Source organism: Phocoena sinus, chromosome X, assembly GCF_008692025.1.
Source record: "Phocoena sinus isolate mPhoSin1 chromosome X, mPhoSin1.pri, whole genome shotgun sequence".
In the NCBI taxonomy this organism is placed as follows: domain Eukaryota; kingdom Metazoa; phylum Chordata; class Mammalia; order Artiodactyla; family Phocoenidae; genus Phocoena; species Phocoena sinus.
In genome coordinates this window covers 116256541-116278798 of record NC_045784.1, presented here as the reverse complement: position 1 = coordinate 116278798, position 22258 = coordinate 116256541, and the positions used below count along the sequence as shown (strand labels likewise).

General features: G+C 39.2%; 1 pseudogene; it reads right to left on the bottom strand.

The window, feature by feature from the left end:
• Positions 1 to 22258, bottom strand: part of LOC116747202 — a 106983-nt pseudogene that overhangs the window by 11704 nt on the left and 73021 nt on the right.

Here is a 22258-nt window from a genome sequence, read left to right as displayed (position 1 = left end):
CTAATTTTAAAGCATTGGTCTGAAGGGATGGGGCCTGCTGGGATACTCTCAGGGACAGAGGCTGGTGGGTGCTCTCCCTATGCCTACGTAAGCTAGCTGGTACCATCTTTTCTTCTTTTATTTTTTCCTTTCTTTGCAGCAGGTGTCATCTTTATGCTTCAGCCAGTGGGCACCATCTTCCTCCAAATCCCTCTGCCTTGCTAAAGCCAGCAGGTGCCATCTCCCTCACCTCTTATTTTATTTCCCATTCTCCTTTCTCTTCTTGGTTTCTTTTTCTTTTACTTTCATTTTTTTCCCTTTTTTTTTTCTGTGGGTGCCATCTGTGCACTTCCCCTTTGCCTTGCTCCAGTCAGTGGGTGCCCTCTGCATGCTCTCCCCTGGCCATACTCCAGAGTGCTGTATCTCCCAGAGCGGAACTTCTACACACATCTGGCACCCCAGTTTTTACATATGGTGCCCTGATTTTTGCAGCTGCTGCCAGGGGACACCTCTGCATTGCCCGGCTCTGGTGGGCAGTGGGGCTTATGCTCACACGTCCAACAGGACTGTAACCAATGGAGAAAGGGTTCTTAAACAGCTACCACTCCCCAGGCCCAGCAAGAGGCAACAGACCCAGGGGCTCCTATTACCTTATCATCACAGCTTCAGCCTAAAGGGCAGGCTTCTAATTAAGCCCATATCTTAGGGCTGACTGTAAACCTTCCCTGAGACTTTGGAGGATGGGAACTCTTATATGAGTCTGGTGCCCCAGTTTTTACATTTAGTGCCCTGGTTTTTGCAGCTGCCTCCCAGGGATACCCCTTGATCGCCTGGCTCTGGTGGCCAGAAGGGCTGGTGTTCCTCGGTCCCATGGGACAGAAACAACTGGAAAGACAGTCCTTGGCAACTACCACCCCCAGGGCACTACACAGACAGCACACTGAAAGACCTCCACAGGCTTTCTGTGAAGGAGGCCTACTTGCTACTCCTAAATCTTCGGCCTTAGGGACAGGCATTAGGTTTGGCACACAGCCGGAAGCTATGGAGCTGCTCTCAGGGAATGTACGCTGAAGGAACATCACCTTTGCCACTCTCCCTCTACCTTGCTACAGCTCACCAGTGCCTCCCAGAAAGGAGCTTATACACTCATCTGGAGCCCTGATTTTTGAGACTGCTGCCCGGCAGACATCTCCAGATCACCTGGTTCAGGGAGCCAGTGGGGTTTACACTTGCAGTTCCACAGAAGATATATGTCTAGTCTTTTTTTTTTTTTTTTTTTTTTTGCGGTACGCGGGCCTCTCACTGCTGTGGCCTCTCCCGTTGCGGAGCACAGGCTCCGGACACGCAGGCTCCGGAAGCGCAGGCTAAGCGGCCATGGCTCACGGGCGCAGCCGCTTCGCGGCATGTGGGATCTTCCCGGACCGGGGCACGAACCCGTGTCCCCTGCATCGGCAGGCGGACTCCCAACCACTGCGCCACCAGGGAAGCCCTACGTCTGTTCTTTAAAAGCTGCTGCCTGAGGGTCTGGCTTTCAATCAGTCTGAATCTCGGTGCTGACTGAGATCCTCCCCTTTGAGACACCGAAAGGTTTTGGCACACCCTCAACTACTAGGAGCTACTAGAAATGAAATAGGCTGATGGACCTAGAGACTGTCATACAGAGTGAAGTAAGTCAGAAAGAGAAAAACAAATACCGTATATTAACGCATATATGTGCAATCTGATAAAACTGGTAGAGACCAGCAGTCCCCAACCTTTTTGCCACCAGGGACCGGTTTCGTGAAAGACAATTTTTCCACAGACGATGGTGGGGGGGACTGGGATACAGTGGTTCAGGAGGTGATGCGAGCGATGGGGAGCAGCAGAAGCTTTGCTCACTCACCCACCGCTCACCTCCTGCTGTGCAGCCCGGTTCCTAACAGGCCGCAGACCCCTGGTATAGACGATCTTATTTACAAAGCAGAAATAAAAGACACAGATTTAGAGAACAAATGTATGGATATGGTGGGGGGGGTGAACTGGGAGATTGGGATTGACATATATACACTATTCATACTATGTATAAAGTAGATAACTAATGAGAACCTACTGCATAGCACAGGGAACTCTACTCAATGCTCTGTGGTGACCTAAATGAGAAGGAAATCCAAAAAAGAGGGGATATATGTATAGCTGATTCACTTTGCTGTACAGTATAAACTAACACAATATTGTAAAGCAACTATACTCCAATAAAAATAAATAAATAAAATAGGCCACTTGGATAATCACAAAGGTTTGAGAGACAATCAAGAGCTAGGGCAGATTTCAACAGTGAGCTTCATCTCCTACACAAGGCCAACCCTTCAAGGCTGGGAGAGGTGGCTATTTCATCTAACGCACAGGAACCAACATAGTCAAGCAAAACAAAGAAACAGAGGAATATGTTCCAAACAAAAGAATAAGAGAAAACCTCAGGGAAAAAAAACATAAGGAAACAAAGTTAAGTAATTTACCTGATAAAGAATTTAAAGTAATGGTCATAAAGATGCTTACAGAACTCGGGAGAAAAATGCATGAATACAGTGAGAATTCCAACAAAGATGTATCAATAGAAAATATAAGAAAGTTTCAAACATAAACCACAGAGCTGAAAAATACAATAACCCAACTGAAAAATACACTATAGGGGTTCAATAGCAGACTAGATGAAACAGAAAAAAGGATCAGTAAACTCAAAGATAGGGCAGAGGAACTCACCTAATCAGAGCAAAAAAGAAAAAGAATGAAAAAAGTGAAGATAGCTTAAGGGACTTATGGGACACCATCAAGTGGACTAACATTTGCATTATAGGAGTTCCAAAAGGAGAAGAGAGAGAGAAAGGGGCAGAAAAATTATCTGAAGAAATAATGGCTGGAAACTTCCCTAACCTGGGGAAAGAAACAGATGTCCAGATCCAGGAAGCCCAGAGAGTTGCAAATAAAATGAACCCAAAGAGACCCACTGAGACACATTACAATTAAAATGTCAAAAGTTAAAGACAAGGGGAGAATCTTAAAAGCAGCAAGAGAAAAACAACTTGTTATGAACCCCCATAAGACTATCTGTAGATTTTTCAGCAGAAACTTTGCAGGCCAGAAGGGAGTGACAATATATTCAAAATGATGAAAGAAAAAAAATCCAACCAAGAATACTTTACTTGGCAAAGTTATCATTCAGAATTGAATGAGAGATAAAATGTTTTCCGGGGTGGGGGTGGATAAACTGGGAGAATAGGATTGACATATATACAGTACTATATAAAATAGATAACTAATGGGGACCTACTGTATAGCACAGGGAACTCTACTCAATACTCTGTAACGGCCTATATGGGAAAAGAATCTAAAAAAGAGTGGATATATGTATATGTATAACCGATTCACTTTGCTATACAGCAGAAACTAACACAACATTGTAAATCGATTATCATCCAATAAAAATTAATTCAAAAACAAAAGTTTTCCAGACAATCAAAAGCTAAAGTAGTTCATCACCACTAAACTGGCCTTACAAGAAATGTTAAAGGGACTCCTTTATGCTGAAAAGAAAGGGCACAAATTAGTAACAAGACAACTTATGAAAGTATAAATCTCACTGGTAAAGGTAAATATATATTAGTAAAGGTAGTGGATTCATCACTTATAAAGCTAGTAGAAAGGTGAAGGGGCAGGAAAATTTTTTAATTATTAAAAAAATTTAAAAACCTAATATAAAGGTTAAAGACAAAAGTAGTAAAAATAAGTTAGGTGATACACATAATAAAAAGATGTAAAATGTGACATCAAAGACATAAAACATAGAAGGAGAGTAAAAATGTAGAGCTTTAGAATGCTTTCAAACTTAGGGTCTTATCAACTTAAAATAGACTGTCATAAGTTGTTATTGGGTTGGCCAAAATGTTCCTTTGGTTTTTAAGTAAAAATAAAAACCACATTTTTCATTTTCACCAAGAACTTTATTGAACAATGTATTCACTGTTTTGTTCCACTACCTTCTGCCATTTTTCAGGCAACTTCATAATTCCATCTTCCCAAAAATTTTTATCTTTTTGAGCAAAGAACTGTTCCAGGTGCCTTTTACAGTCTTCCAGGGAATTGAAATTTTTTCCATTAAGAGAATTTTGTAAAGACCGAAATAAATGGAAATCCAAAGGTGCAATATCTGGTGAATTCGGTGGATGAATCAGAACTTCCCAGCCAAGATGTAACAGTTTTTGCCTGGTCATCAAAGAAACATGTGGTCTTGATATCCTGATGGAAGATTATGCGTTTTCTGTTGACTAATTCCGGACGCTTTTCGTCGAGTGCTGCTTTCATTTCGTCTAATTGGGAGCAGTAGTTGTTGGAATTAATCGTTTGGTTTTCCAGAAGGAGCTCATAATAGAGAACTCCCTTCCAATCCCACCATATACACACCATCACCTTCTTTGGATGAAGACTGGCCTTTGGTGTGGTTGGTGGTGGTTCATTTCGCTTGCCCCATGATCTCTTCCGTTCCACATTATTGTACAGTACCCACTTTTCATCACCCGTCACAATTTGTTTTAAAAAATGGAACATTTTCATTACTTTTAAGTAGAGAATCGCATGCAGAAATACGGTCAAGAAGGTTTTTTTCACTTAACACGTGTGGACCCAAACATCAAAGCGATTCACATAACCAAGCTGGTGCAAATGATTTTCAACACTTGATTTGGATATTTTGAGTATGTCAGCTATCTCCCGCATGGTATAACGCTTATTTTTCTTAATTAATGTCTCGATTTGATCACTATCAACTTCAACTGGTCTACCTGACCATGGAGCATCATCCAGCAAGAAATCTCCAGCAAGAAACTTCGCAAACCACTTTTTTTTCACAAACCACTTTTGACACGTCCAATCATTCACAGCACCTTCGCCATACACTGCACAAATCTTTCTTTGTGTTTCAGTTGCGTTTTTAGCTTTCTTGAAATAATAGAGCATAATATGCTGAAAATGTTGCTTTTTTTTTCTTCCATCTTCCATATTAAAATGGCTACAAAAAATTAGATTCTTTTACTATTTATTTATTTTTGGCGGTGTCAGGTCTTAGTTGCAGCATGCAGGATCTTCGTTGCGGCTCATGGGCTTCTCTCTAGTTGTGTTGCATGGTCTCCAGAGCACGTGGGCTCTGTAGTTGCAGCATGCAGGCTCTCTAGTTGTGGCTCACGTGCTCAGTAGTTGCAGCATGCGGGCTTAGTTGTCCTGCAGCATGTGGGATCTTAGTTCCCCAACCAGGGATTGAACCCGCGTCCCCTGCATTGGAAGGCGGATTCTAAACCACTGGACCACTAGGGAAGTCCCCCAAAATGCAATTTTGATAAGTTTTTTTTTAAATGCACGCTGATATGACAGCTGTCCCAATACAATCTAACAAAACTGTTTCGAATGAAGTTAAAGACAACTAAGCGCTACTAGAGCCATCTTATGGAAAAAACCGAACGAACTTTTTGGCCAATCCAATATATATAGGCCTCATGGTAGCCGCAAAGCAAAAACCTACAGAGATATACAAAAGATAATGAGAAAGGAATCTAAGCATACCACTAAAGAAAGTCATCAACCACAGAGGAAGAGACAAGAGAAGAAGAAAGGGACAGAGGAACTAAAAAACAGCCAGGAAACAAATAACAAAATGGCAATAAGGACATACCTATCAATAATTAAATGTAAATAGACTAAATTCTCCAATCAAAACACATACAGTGGCTGGAATGGATAAAAAACAAGACCCATCTATATGCTGCCTATAAGAAACTCACTTCAGACATAAGGACACACAGACTGAAAGTGAAGGAAATAAAAAAAAAAGATATTCCATGCAAATGGAAACCAAAAGAAAGCTGGGGTAGCTATATTTACACAAAATAGATTTTAAAAAGAAGACTGTAATAAGCTAATAAGGGCATTACATAATGATAATGGGTATAGAGGGTACGTATCTCAACATAATAAAGTCCACGTATGACAAACCGATAGCTAACATCATACTCAAAGGTGAAAAGTGAAAAGCTTTTCCTCTAAGATCAGGAACAAGCCAAGGATGCCCACACTCACCACTTTTATTTAATAGAGTATTGAAAGTCCTAGGCAGAACAATTAGGCAAGAAAAAGAATAAAAGGTATCCAATTTAGAAAGGAAGAAGTAAAACGGTCACTATCTACAGATGACATGATATTATGTATTGAAAACTCTAAAGACTCCACCAAAGAACTATTAGAACTAATCAATGAACTCAGTAAAGCTTCAGGATACAAAATCAACGTATAGAAATTTGTTGCATTTCTATACACTAATAATGAACTATCAGAAAGAGAAATTAAGAAAACAATCCCATTTACAATTGATCAAAAAGAATGAAATACCTAAGAATAAATTTAACCGAGAAACTGAAAGACCTCTAGACTTAAAACTGTAAGATGTTAATGAAAGATTGAAGAAAACACAAATAAATGGAAAGATATTCCATGCTCTTGGATTGTAAGAATTAATATTGTAAAAATGTCTACACTACCCAAAGGAATCTACAGATTCAATGCAATCCCTATCAAAAGTCCAGTGGTGGATTTCCCTGGTGGTCCAGTGGTTAACACTCTGTGCTTCCAATGCAGGGGGCGCAGGTTTGAACCCTGGTCAGGGAACTAAGATCCCACATGCTGCACAGCATGGTCAAAAAAATAATAATAATAAAATAAAAGTCCAGTGGTAATTTCACAGAAATAGAACAAACAATCCTAAAATTTGTATGGAACCACAAAAGATCCCAAATAGCCAAAGCAATCTTGAGAAATAAGAACAAAGCTGGAGGTATCAATCCCTTGATTTCAAACTATATCACAAAGCTATAGTAATCAAAACCGTATGGTATTGGCATAAAAACAAATACATAGGGCTTCCCTGGTGGCGCAGTGGTTGAGAGTCCGCCTGCTGATGCAGGGGACACAGGTTCGTGCCCCAGTCCAGGAGGATCCCACATGCTGTGGAGCAGCTAGGCCCATGAGCCATGGCCACTGAGCCTACACATCTGGAGCCTGTGCTCCGCAACAGGAGAGGCCACAGCAGTGAGAGGCCTGTGTACCGAAAAAAAAAACACAAAAAAAATGTAACTCAATGGAACAAAACAGAAAGCCCAGAAATAAGCCCACACATATATGGTCAACTAATTTATGACAAAGGAGCCAATAATATACAATGGAGAAAGGATAGTCTTTTCATAAATGGTGTTGGGAAAACAGGACAGTCACACACAAATGAATGAAACTGGACACAAAAATTAACTTAAAGTAGATTAAAGACCTGAATGTAAGACCCGAAACCATAAAGCTCCTAAAAGTAAGTATAGGAGGTAAGCTCCTTGACATCAGTCTTGGTGATGATTTTTTTGGACTTCACACCAAAAGCAAAGGCAACAAAAGCAAAAATCAACAAGTGGGACTACATCAAACTAAAAAGTTTCTGTACAGAAAAGGAAACCATCCACAAAAATGAAAAGGCAGCCTACTGAATGGGAGAAAATACTTGCGTATCATATATCTGATAAGGGGTAATATCCAAAATATATATTTAAAAAAACTCATCCAACTCAATAGCAATAAACCCCCCAAAAAAATCCAATTAAAAATGTGTAGAGTGGGACTTCCCTGCCGGTCCAGTGGTTAAGACTTTGCCTACCAATGCAGGGGGTGAGGGTTCAATCCCTGGTCAGGGAGCTAGGATCCCACATGCCTTGCAGCCAACAAACCAAAACATAAAACAAAAGCAATATTGTAACAAATTCAACAAATACTTTTTTTTAAAATGGTCTACATCACAAAAAAATTATAAAAAAAAATTTTTTTAATGGGCAGAGGATCTGAACAGACATTTTTCCAGAGAAGACAAAACATACAGAAGGCCAACAGGCACATGAAAAGATGTTCAATGTCATTAATCATCAGGGAAATGCAAATCAAAACCACAATGAGATATCACCTCACACCTGTCAGAATGGCTATCATCAAAAAGATAACAAATAACAAGTGTTGGTGAGGGTGTGGAGAAAAGGGAACCTTTATACACTGTTGGTGGGAATGTAAATTGGTGCAGCCACTGTAGAAAACAGTATGGAGATTCCTGAAAAAAATGAAAATAGATCCACCACATGATCCAGCAATTCCACTCCTGGGTATTTATCCGAAGAAAACAAAAACACTAATTCAAGATATATGAACCCCTATGTTCACTGAAGCATCATTTAAGTAGCCAAGATATGGAAGCAACCTAAGTGCTCATCAACAGATGAATGGATAAATAAGATGTGGTATATGTTTGTGTGTGTATGTATGTATATATATATATATATATATATATATATATATATATATATATATAATTCAGCCATAAAAAAAGAATTAAATCTTGTCATTTGGCCATTTGGGACAACATGGATGGACCTAGAGGGTATTATGCTAAGTGAAATAAGTCAGACAGAGAAAAACAAATACTGTAAGATTTCACTTGTATGTGGAATCTAAAAAATGGAACAATTGAACAAACGTAACAAAATAGAAACAGTCATAGATACAGAGAACAAACAGGTGGTTGCCAGGGGTGGAGGGGTAGGTGGAGGAGTGAAATAGGTGAGGGAGATTAAGAGATACAAAATTCCAGTTACAAAATAAATAAGTCATGGGCTTAAATGTACAGTGTGGGGAATATAGTCAATGATTATGCAGATCTTTGTATGGTGACAGATGGTAACTAGACTTATCATGGTGATCATTTTGAAATGGATAGAAATATCAAATCACTATGCTGTGTACCAGGAACTAACACAGTGCTGTAGGTCAATTATACTTCAACAAACAAACAAACAAACTCATAGAAAAAGAGATCAGATTTGTAGTTACCAGATGTGAGGGGTGGGTGAAGAGGAATTGGATGAAGTCAGTCAAAAGGTACAAACTTTCAGTTATCAGATAAATAAGTATTAGGGTTATAATGTACAATGATAAATATAATTAACACTGCTGTACGTTATATACGAAAGTTGCTGAAAGTAAATTTCAGCAGAAGAAAAAAATTTTTTTCTATTTCTTCTATTTTGTAACTATATGAGATGATGGATAGTCACTAAACTTACTGTGATCATCATTTCATGACTATGTAAGTCAAATCATTATGCTGTACACTTTAAACTTATACAGTGCTGTATGTCAACTATATCTCAATAAAAATCTCAAAAAAACTGGAAAGGAAAAAAAAATACACCCTCCAGAAAGATTTTAGGCCTGTTATGATAGATGTAAGCATTTTATTACAAAAAAATGGGCAGAGGATCTGAATAGACGTTTCTCCAAAGAAGACATACAGAAGGCCAAGAGGTACATGAAAAGATGCTCAACAGCATTAATCATCAGGGAAATGCAAATCAAACCCACAGTGAGATATCACCTCACACCTGTTAGAATGGCTATTATCAAAAACACAAGAAATAAAAAGTGCTGGCGAGGATGTGGAGAAAAGGGGACCCTGTGCACTGTTGGTGGGAATGTAAATTGGTGCAACCAATATAGAAAATGGTATGGAGGTTCCTCAAAAAATTAAAAATAGAACTACTGTAAGATCCAGCAATTCCAGTCTTGGGTATTTATCCAAAGAAAATGAAAACACTAACTCAAAAAGATACATGTACCCCATGTTCACTGCAGCATTATTTACAATAGCCAAGATATGAAAACAACCTAAGTGTCCACTGATGGATAAATGGATAAAGAAAATGTGGTATATGTATACAATGGAATATTATTCAGCCATAAAAAAGAATGTAATCCTGCTTTTTGTGACAACATGGATGGGCTTTGAGGGCATTATGCTAAGTGAAATAAGTCAGACAGAGAAAAACAAATACTGCATGCTCTCACTTACATGTGGGATCTTAGTAAAAACAAAACCAACCAAGCTCATAGATACAAAGAACAAATTGATGGTTTCCAGAGGCTGGAGGGTGGGGAGAGGATGTGGGCAAAATGGGTGAAGGGAGTCAAAAGGTACAAACTTCCAGTTATAATAAGTCATGGGGATGTAATGCACAGTATAGTGACTATAATTAATAATACTGTACTGCATGTTTGAAAGTTGCTAAGAGAATAAACCTTAAAAGTTCTCATCTACTCCAAAAATTTTGTAACTGTGTATGATGACAGATGTTAACTAGACTTACTGTGGTGATCATTTTGCAATATATACAAATATCAAATCATTATGTTGTACACCAGAAACGAATACAATGTTGTATGTCAGTTATACTTCAATCTAAACATTTTTTTAATTTAAAATACAATAAAATAGATAGGGAAACATTATACCATAATGGTATCTCCTCTATTTCATGCTCTATGTAATTCAAGAAGAACCATGTGCTTAGCACTATAAAAGATATAAAATAGGCATACGATGTGGTCCCTGTTCTCAAGGAGATTCCAAGTTAGGTGGGGAGACATGCTAAAAAAGTCAGGAGGAGGGCTTCCCTGGTGGCGCAGTGGTTAAGAATCCGCCTGCCAATGCAGGGGACACGGGTTCAAGCCCTGGTCCGGGAAGATCCCACATGCCGTGGAGCAAATAAGCCCATGTGCCACAACTACTGAGCCTGCGCTCTAGAGCCCGCGAGCCACAACTACTGAAGCCTGTGCACCTACAGCCTGTGCTCTGCAACAAGAGAAGCCACCGCAATGAGAAGCCCGCGTGCCACAACGAAGAGTAGCCCCTGCTCGCTGCAACTAGGGAAAGCCCGTGCGCAGCAACGAAGACCCAATGCAGCCAAAAATAAATAAATAAATTTTTAAAATATATATTAAAAAAAAAGTCAGGAGGAGACACGCCTAAACTCAGTAAATGGTTCAGTTTAAGAGGTTTAGAAAATACTCTGAGTAGGCAGAACAGGAGCCCAAACACCAAGGTAAGTTTAGACCTTGATAGAGAAGTATGGCAGTATTAAAGCTTTCAAATAAGAAGAGTGATATTATCACATTAGTTCCCTATTTAAACCCCCTCAACTTCCCATCATTCCTACAATAAAATCTAAATTCCCTAGTACAGTAGAGTTTTTAAGACCCTGGTAAGATCTGCTAGCTCCTTATGTCTCTAATCACTATTGCCACCTAGTGCCACCTTCCTTCTCTTGCCATCTTGAACTTCTCTGTGTTCTTTGAAGATGTCATACTCCTTCTCACTTTAGGACTTTTGAACATGCTGTCACCTCTGTTTGAAACACTTGATTATCCACCTCTTCTTCAATATCATTTCTTTCACAAAGCTCATCAAACCCATAATTCCTTCTTTGTCCCCCATCCATTAAAATATAAGATCCACAAAAGCAGGGGACCTTACCTGTCTTCTTCACCACTACGTCCCCAGCACCTAGCGCAGGGTCTAGCGCAGTGTAAAACAGAATAAGAAGCTTCTGAAGAAGAATAAATAGGGGAGTTGTAATTAATTATAAAGCATGGAAGGGCTATGTTAAGAATTCCTGCAAAATATGCCAAGGAGATGAGAGATTAGACATGATGGTCAAAGGAAGAGAGAAATTAAGATGAGTCAGTTGGGGGGAAAGGAAGTGCTACATTCACTTTCTGGGGCATGTCGAGTTGGCAGTACCAATGTGACATGCAAATGTTCAGAATATAATTGGAGAGAGGTTATGACTAGAGATACAGATTTGGGAGCTGTCAGCACTGAGGAGATAAGTGAAGCCCTGCGACTCAATAAGCTCTAAAAGGGAGAGTGTAGAAAGAAAGGACTGAAATGCTGAAAGCTGAACCCTTGATAAAGGCTAGAGTTAGGTGACAGGATGAGGGAGGAAAACAAAAGAATTCACAGCGTGGTACAAGAAGAAGAATGCCAGTCATGCTGGGAGAATTTCACAGAATAGGTGTTGAGTAGTGTTTAGCTAAGAAGCCAAGGAGGATGAAGACCAGGGAAAGGCCTTAGATTTGGCAAGAGACCACTGAGAGCCTTGGAGAGTCACATATTAGTGACAGAAGCAATTCAAGTGGTGGAGCCAACCAAAGGGCACAGAGTTGTCAGCAATGTGACCATTTGGGATGACATCTAACTTCTGAAAGAAGCTGTCGTAATATAAGACTCCCAGAAAAAGGCAGCCTGAGTCAAAGTGTTAGGTAATGAAGAAAAGAAAACATAATCCATCTAACTGCACATTACACAAATAGAAAAGCCAGTAACTCACAAGGGGAGGAACCCAAAACAGAACACGCGAGGGGCAGAGACGAGCGAGGGGCAGAGACGACAGGTACGCACAGCGATACGGATGAAATTCACAAACAATCTTGAGAAAAAGAAACCAGACCCCAGTGAAGCCAGACTTAAAATAGTAGATCTCGTATGATTCCACTTACCTACAAATCAAAAACAGGCCAAATTAACCGATGCTGTTAAAAGTCAGGATAGTGGTTGCTTTTTGGGAAAGGTGAATGGAAAGAGGCCCAACAGTGGCTTCGGGCGTGCAGATCACGTACTGTTTATTAACGTGGGTGTCAGTTACAGATTGTGCTCACTGCTCTACACTTATGATGTGTGCACTTTTCTGCAGGCATATTTCAGTAAAAAGCTTAAAAACCTCAAAAACAAACATGAGGAGGCTGGTAGACTAGAATGGTGAGACACTCTCAAGCCTTCAGTTTTAAATAGAACTTTTTTAGTTCCCCAACCAGGGATCAAACCCGGGCCCCGTGCAGTGGAAGTGGAAGAGCGGAGTCCCAACAACTGGACCGCCAGGGAGGTCCCTAAATAGAGCTTCTGGTGGCTGAGAGATGAGAGAAGCCCTGCCCAGTCTTCTCTTTACTGAGGAGTTGAGAGCAGCAGTATACGAAAAGCACAGAAAGAAGCCACCAACCAAGATGCCCAGTTTCTCAGATAATGTCTACATGTGTCTTAAGGCTCTGATTTCTGACAAACTTCCATTGTTAATTTTTCCATATTTGTTGAGGCTGAGAGTTAAAATTGGAGAAAAATATTTGAAATGTTCCAAACTTATCTACACAAGTGATATGACTCGAGCTAAAACCAGAACTTAAAAGTGAGGCAGGTAGAGGTGGACCGCTGCTTCCCTTGGGTTAGAAAGGGAGTAAAGCTCTCCATCTTCATTATTTCTCCAATAGGATCATCTTAGAAACCATGCCATTTTTTCACCTGCTTCAAGTATTAATTTAAACAAAAGTTTCCATCACAGTGGAACCCAAATAACAATCCCAAATGAGTAATCCTGAGAAGTATACATCTTGTTCCTCACCTATAATTGCTTACATTGACTTAATCTAATTTTACTCATTTAAAAGTTATTCAAGTCGGTTAATTTTTTATGCTTGGGAGCTAGTCAAAGGTGATTACACGTAACCCTTACTGTGCTTTGGAACACATCCCTACTGTTTAAAAACATTCACAAGAGACAGTCTTACAGCTAAGTACATAAGGTCCCTCCAGCTCCCCGGGCTTTGCAATCTTTTATCTCCAAAGCATAAAAACAAACATGATGACTTTGTTCCCTCTTCCTTCCATTAATTGTTAATTGATGCTTATTATATTATGGCTATCACCAAGTCTTTTTAGAGAATCTGAAATACACAAAGTAATTCTGTGCTTACCTGTGAAAAGGAAGAAAATCAAGACCATGATCATCGTGTACCCAAAGTACAAAATGGTGTTTGCAATGCCCGTGATTTGAAGTTTGGTAAAGAAGTAATAAACTGCATACAAAAAAAGGTAAACAGCTGTAAAACTGCTGGTAAAAAAGGCTCTCCACCACCAATGATAATCCTGCAAAAAGAGGTAGAAAAAACAAATTTTTAGATGAAATTCTAACTATCCATGGGTTAGCAATTATTGTAATAACAAGAAACATAAAATAGGCTCTGTAGGATTATGGATTAAAAGAAATAAAGGGGGAAGTTTTATAAGAAATTTAATATAATATGTACTGTCTGACTAATGTACATCCTGCTTGGGGAGCCCCAACAATGATAAACTCTTGGTTTCCAGGGGGACAATATGTGCCCTCGGGGATTGTACTTCTAATGTGTGCATCCTTTCTCTGCAGATGCTGCCTCAGCCCTGGAAGGCTTTCAGGTCAGCTTCAATTTACTGGCCAGAGTTGTGCTGGTCCTGAATTGATGCCTCAGGCCAGGTAAAAAAAGGTTAATATAGAAATTTGAGATAGACCTTTTTTTACCATTTCAGTTTTATTGGGATTTTTATTGAGATATAACTGACATACAACACTACCTAAGTTTAAGTTATACAGCATAATGATTTGACTTACATACATCATGAAATGATTTTCACAGTAAATTTAGTGAGCACCCATCATCTCATACAGATACAAAATTAAAGAAACAGAAAAAAATGTTTTCCTTGTGATGAGAATTTAGGATTTACTGTCTCAACAACTTTCATATATAACATACAGCAGTGTTAATTGTATTTATCATGTTGTACATTACATCCCTAGTACTTATTTATCTGATAACTGCAAGTTTGTACCTTTTGACCACCTTCATCCAATTCTCCCTCCCCCCAACCCCTGCCTCTGGTCAACACAAACCTGGTCTCTTTTTCTATAAGTCTGTTTGTTTCTCTAAGACAGATCTTTATGGTTAATAGGATTTGTTTTAACTGGCTAAATTCAGGACCCATGGAGGCATGACTGAGGTCAATAATCAGGTTAGTCTCATCCTGTCCCATGGGCGCTTCCTGATAGTAATTTTACCATAAAGGCACTGTGGTCAAGGGCCAAGGGGATAAAGTGTGCAGAAAAGAGTTAACATAGCAGGTCTGAGGTTGCTATCTTTGGAAGGGTCTGCTTACAAGGTTGACTCTTGGCTTATATCTGGGAATTTGGCATTTAATCATTCCCTGACTGATGAGACTGGTTTGCTCTACCTAGACTGTACAAACAATGTGATTTATGGTGAACACTTGCTTTCCTTTTGAGAGTCTGGAATTTGGGGAGTTGCTAGGCAGAGGGTGCCTATGTGACTAGCTCCCAATAAAAACCTTGGATGCTGAGTCTCTAATGGGCTTCCCTGGGCAGACATGTTGCACATATATTCCTGCATTTTTTTACTGCTGGAGAAAGGAGCATGCTTGGTGTGTCCCCTCATGAGAGAGAGAAAGCATAGGAAGACTGCACATGGATTTTTTTCCAGGTTTCACCTGTGTCTTTTTCCCTTGCTGATCCTGTTGTGTATCCTTTTGCTGTAACAAACCCTAACCAAGAAGACATCTATACCCTGAGTCCCATGAGTCCTTCTAGTGAGTCACCAAACATGTGGGTGGTCTTGGGGACCCCAAAACATTTTCTAAGGAATAAAAATATACACATTATATGCCTATCAATGTATGTTTCATTAATGACTGTTGCAGATTTTCTATGACAAAATGTACCACAGAATGAATGAGTAGCTAAGTATAATATATACGTAATTATATATTTTTTACCTTTATTCTTATAGCTCAAGAAAAAAATGCTCTAAGACATCATGTATATAATAATCATTCCCTAAACTCTCTTGTCACCTTTAGAGAGTCACATTAAACTACCAAAATAAGAGGGATTTAGGGGATTTAAGAAAACATGTTCAGGGACTTCCCTGGTGGCACAGGGGTTAAGAATCCACCTACCAATGCAGGGGACATGGGTTCGAGTCCTGGTCCAGGAAGATCCCACATGCCACGGAGCAACTAAGCCTGTGCGCCACAACTACTAAGCCTGTGCTCTAGAGCCAGCAAGCCACAACTACTGAGCCTGCACTCTAGAAACCGTGAACCACAACTACTGAGCCCACGTGCCACAACTACTGAAGCCCGCGTACCTAGGGCCCATGCTCTGCAACGAGAAGCCACCGCCATGAGAAGCCCGCACCTCACAACAAAGAGTAGCCCCCACTCGCCGCAACTAGAGAAAGGCCGTGCACAGCAACGAAGACCCAACACAGCCAAAAATAAAATAATTAATTAATTAACTTAAAATAAAAAAGAAAACATGTTCACCACCAGCTTAGTTATCCAAAATGACATCAGGAAAAAATTGGGGATGGCATGGGGTAAAAAGAATTATTTATGCCCATGGTAACCAAAAGGCAATGAAATGAAAGAGAAAGGGCCTTTAGCAGCAATCTCAAACCCATAAAATGCAATCCTGGCCTAAGCTGCAAGAAAATTTTAATTGTTAAAAATAAAACATCATCGAACCTGATCTTTTATATGTCTAAACTATCAAATCAGTTCCCTATATTTTTCTATGTTAACTGAATATTACGCAGCAATTATAGTAACTAGCCAGAGAGAAATTGCTTTCTGTTGAAAATTTTCCATCAAAGTAGCATTAACTTGATAGATGCATTAAAATTAAAATGTGTCATTAGAAAAACACAATATAAAAGTGATCCCAAGTTATAGAAACCATGCAGTTAACATTTATTTCAATTCCTTTCTCAACACAGACCTCTAATTCCAGTAATGCAAGTTTAGAAAGCTTCAGATACATTTGTTTCCTATGTCTTTACCTCAGTACACAAATGAAAATAACACAGCAAAACGGTAGCTTCTGAACAAATAATCAGGAGAATTATAAAGACTAAGAAAAGGAAGCCAAACATGAAGTACATCTGATGAGACCTGAAAAGAAAAATTACAGCTTTAAAATAACCTTTAACTTAACAATACACACAAAAAGATCCATCCAACTCTATACAGTAAACTGTCACACACTTTTCTCACCTTGGGCTTTTCATTCCAAATCTTCATCTATCCATGCAGTATCATCAAATCCATGTAGTATCCATGTAGTATCGAGTCCTTTACCTACACAGCTTCAGAGTTTGGCCATATCCTCTCTTGTTAGAATCAGTGTTGCTACTTACTCATATTTCTCTAATCCTATAATTTAGTTTTCACTTGAGACCCATCAATTTTCTCTATACACATTTAAAAACATGCTTTCTCTTTAGAAATGGAAGGTTGTAAATGCCATAAATACCAGTGACTACATTATACAACAGAAAACCACAGAAACACACGCCATTTTGCTTTTGGAGGTCTGTTGACAGGTAGCTTCCCCAAATAGGTCTTTATAGCATGACACACATAATTCTATTAAATATACTTTCAAACATGCATCTTTAAAAACATCTATGTGTGGATTACATTTAGGTCAAACTTCGAAGGAATGAAGTAATTTCTTTCATTATTATAGAGCGAGCTGACTAAATTGGGATAAGAAATACACATTTTTAAAAGCCTTCTGAAGAGAAGAAGAAATTGGTGAACTGATCAATATCCCATTTTAAAACCTCATGTAAGATATACACCTGGGAGTGAGGATGAAGGATGGAGGTAGGAGAGAATCATCTCTAGAGTTAATAAATACATACAAAGTTGTACACAACAAGCGTGCTGTTTCTCATTGAAACAAAAATTAATTCATCTATTAGAGAACGAACTTATGGTTACCAGGGGGAAAGGGATAGTTAGGGAATATGGTATTGACATGTACACATTGCTGTATTTAAGGTGGATAACCAACAAGGGCCTACTGCATAGCACAGGAAACTCTGCTCAATATTCTGTAACAATCTAAATGGGAGAAGAACTTGAAAAAGAATAGATACATGTATATATATAACTGAATCACTTTGCTGTACACCTGAAACTATCACAACATGGTTAATCAACTATACTCCAATATAAAGTAAAAAGTTAAAAAAACTTTTTAAAATTAATTCGCCTAAAGAATCTTTCAGTTTTGCTTTAAAGTTACTTTTCCATCAAAAACATCTGGAAAACTTGGTTACTGTAATCTATTTCGCAGCATGTTAAATATTTAGTTGCTGACAAGGTAACAGATTTTATTGCTTATCTTTTAAACAATTTTGACACAATGCTGTTTAAAAGGTGAGCAATTAATGTACGTGATTAAGCCTAATTTCCAAGGACTTCAAAGTTTTGTCCAGAAGATTCCTTTGGGACAAGTGTTATAAACACACACAGTTGGCGACTGCATTTTATTTATTTTATTTTATCTTATCTTATTTCATTTTATGGTGCTTTTGCCCCCTCTCCAAAAATCCTTCCACAGTAACACCCGACTTGGCCAACTCCCGAAACCAAAATGCTGTCAAGAATCAGGAAGTAAGAAAAAAAGGGACTTGGAGCAACTAAAATAGCTGTCACAAAGCAGGGGCACTAAAGCTGTGGCACTTTAATCAGAGAGTACCTGTTCTTACTTCACATGTATCTCTAACTATCTTGGCTATTAGACTTCTTAAACTGCAACAGATTAAAAGTAGCAGATAAAAAGAGGAAAGTTATAAGGAAAAGGCATCTGACATCAGAACTAACAGTTGACAGAAAGGAAAATAGAAAACCATTACTTACAGCTCAGTACAGATGAAGACCCAAAATCAGTGGTCTCCAAATTATTTTTAGCAGAGAAACTCTAAATGAACTCTTGCATGGAAGGCCAGTATGGAAAACAGATACAAATCAGAGCTGCCCCTTCCCATCTTTACACACCTCCCTCCAAGGGACACCCCCATCCCACCCCTTGCAAAATCTCAAAGAAGTACAGTTTGAGACCAACTTTTCTAAGTCACCTGGAAAGGCTTAAAAAGAAGTTATTAAGGGATTCCCTGGTGGTGCAGTGATTGAGATTCCGCCTGCCGATGCAGGGCACACAGGTTCGTGCCCCGGTCCGGGAAGATAGCACATGCCGCGGAGCGGCTGGGCCCGTGAGCCACGGCCGCTGAGCCTGCGCATCCGGAGCCTGTGCTCTGCAACGGGAGAGGCCACAACAGTGAGAGGCCCGCGTACCGTAAAACAAAAAAAAGAGGTTATTCATTTCCAAAAAGGAAATCTTTATAGACATTTCCATCCAAAAGTAGCTTTATAATTTTGTGAATTAAGTCTTAGTTTCCTAGGAAATTCCCTCAGGTCAGATTGCTATTTCCTGGATAAAACAGGGTAGCAAATAAAGTTTTACCACACCAGAATTTAACCTCTTTGACATATAAAAAATTAACTTATTAACATTTAATATTTTTGAGATTATGAAGATACAATACTCACCAAATAGTGTTTAGAATGCAAAAGAGTTGAATAAAAATACAGCCAAAAGGTAAAATGCCACTGATGATGAGGCCAAAAAGTGGTTTTCTAATGAAAGTCTGTTGAGGAATCTGACGGGGAATCTGGTTTGTGCGAACTGGATACCTAAACCGCTCGAAAATAAATGAAATGAAAATCAGAATGAAACAAAACTGAAGTAAATTTATACAGATACCATCAAAATACACAATCTTGAATCTGAATATTTCCAAGAGCAGTTATGTGGGCAGAGGCTAGACCAATGCTGTGCAACAGAAATACTATGATGCAAGCCACAAATGCAGTATCAAATTTTTTAGTAGCTGCATTTTAAAAAGTAAAAAAAACAAGAGGTAAAATTAATTTATTAATATATTTTATCTGATCTAATGATCTAACATGTCCAAATACTATCATTTAAATTTATGATCAATATAAAACTTATTAATCAGATATTTTGCATTCCTCTTGTTGTTGTTCTAAGTGGTTGAAAACCAGTGTGTATTTTACACTTACAGCACATAATTCAGACTAGCCACACTCCAAGTACTCAAAAGTCACAGGTGTCTAGTGGCCAGCATACTAGATAGGACACAGCTAAACAATAAGGATGTTTATCTTTTCCTACAAATTTCAAGGGAGAGATTGGACAAAACTTACTAGTGACTATTAAAATATGAAATAATATATGATGTCCGAAAGTTCTCTCTTAGAATTTGTCTAATAATTTGCCTCTGAAAATTTGTCAATAGCTTTCAGAAAATTTTCTTTTTCTGCTCTCTGTGGAACTCCACCTCCTGTTTTGTTTTATCTGATTTCTCCCCTGCAAACTCATGCTATATCTTTACAATACAACCCTTTTGCAGTGTGGCCTCATTTAGTCTTTTTGGTATACGGCTCCTTTTCCCTATACGTGGAATAGGCTAACTTCAGATCTGTAAACTGGATTAGATGAAAACTATTACATACAGAATGGATAAACAGCAAGGTCCTACTGTATAGCACAGGGAACTATATTCAATATCCTGGGATAAACCATAATGGAAAAGAAAAAAATCTGTAAACTGAACAGCCTCATTTCTTGGATTGTATCTTAGCTTTCTTCCCCCAACTATATAGTCTTATTATTTTTCTGACTTTCTTAAAGTCAGCCTTCCTACAATATATCCTTTTAATTTTGCCCATCAGAGACAGAGGGAAATATAAGCAACCCATAAAATGAGAAATACATTAAAGAATGCCTTTTAAAGTGTTACTGTCTTTCATTTACAATTTGTAGAAGTCTTTTATCCCTAAATGATTATTCTTTGTCATTTTCTCCAATGGTACATCTTCCATTCCATGTATAGTCTACACACATGGAGGTATTATTTCAGACATCACTCAATGGTCAAAAGAAGTATTTTTAAAGTTTACCTTTTTCTTGCTTCCAACGTATGCACCCAAAAATGATAGTGGGGGCTTCCCTGGTGGCGCAGTGGTTGAGAATCTGCCTGCCAATGCAGGGGACATGGGTTCGAGCCCTGGTGTGGGAAGGTCCCACATGCCGCAGAGCAACTAGGCCAGTGAGCCACACTACTGAGCCTGCGCGTCTGGAGCCTGTGCTCCGCAACAAGAGAGGCCGCGACAGTGAGAGGCCCACGCACCGCGATGAAGAGTGGCCCCCGCTCGCCGCAACTAGAGAAAGCCCTCGCACAGAAACGAAGACCCAACACAGCCAAAAATAAATAAATAAAATTTTTTTAAAAAAGAAAATAAACTTGTTTAAAAAAAAATGTTAGTGGTACTGCAATTCCAAACCACATTGTGAGGATACCTATCAGGGTACCAAAGGAGATGGCAGCTGATGACCCTTCCACCCAAAGAATTAGATTCATGATGAAGAGGTCAGCAAAGAGGATACTAGGGGAGAAAAGTCATCAGAAAACGTTATGATTTCAGGAAAATGTTATAAACATACTTGATGTGAATGTCAGAACACTCTTTTGGTGGGAAGGATATAACAAATTACTACGTTAAACCCTAGAAGAATATTAAATCACACTGTATAAACCCAGTCATTGAGCTGGAGCTTAAACTCAATACCATATAATAAGATAGCAGTTTATTACAGGACATAATTTCTACATTCCACTCATCTTTGCAGCTCAAGAGTCTAGCAGAAAATAAATAAGGTGTGGAATAATATACCACTGAAAAACTCAATATGCAATATAGTGAACACAATTAAGAAAATACATATATTAAAAACAGATTTTAGGGGACTTCCCTGGTGGCGCAGTGGTTAAGAATCCGCCTGCCAATGCAGGGGACACGGGTTCAAGCCCTGGTCCAGGAAGATCCCACATGCCGCAGAGCAACTAAGCCCGTGTGCCACAACTACTGAGCTTGCGCTCTAGAGACTGCGTGCCACAACTACTGAAGCCCGCATACCTAGAGCCCGTGCTCTGCAACAAGAAAAGCCATCACAGTGAGAGAAGCCTGTGCACCACAACGAAGAGTAGCCCCCTCTCGCCGCAACTAGAGAAAGCCCACGCGCAACAAGGAAGACTCAACACAGCCAAAAAATAAATAAAATTAATTAATTTTAAAAAAGATTTTAGAATCCTAGACTGAATGAAATGGACTATTAAAAGCCTCAAGTCAGGGGCTTCCCTGGTGGCGCAGTGGTTGAGAATCTGCCTGCTAATGCAGGGGACACGGGTTCGAGCCCTGGTCTGGGAGGATCCCACATGCCGCGGAGCAACTAGGCCCGTGAGCCACAACTACTGAAGCCTGCGCGTCTGGAGCTTGTGCTCTGCAACAAGAGAGGCCACGATAGTGAGAGGCCCGCGCACCGCGATGAAGAGTGGCCCCTGCTCGCCGCAACTAGAGAAAGCCCTCGCACAGAAACGAAGACCCAACACAGCAAAAAGAAATTAATTAATTAAAAACAAAAGTACCAATGCCACCGTGGATGTGAGGATTAAATTAATCAGTGCTTTTAAAAAAAAAAAGCCTCAAGACAGACAAGTATTCATTTAAAACAAAGAGTTTTACAAATATTTCCTGAAGAAAGTTCATTAAAATTATCTTACACACATCTTTATTTTTTTCACA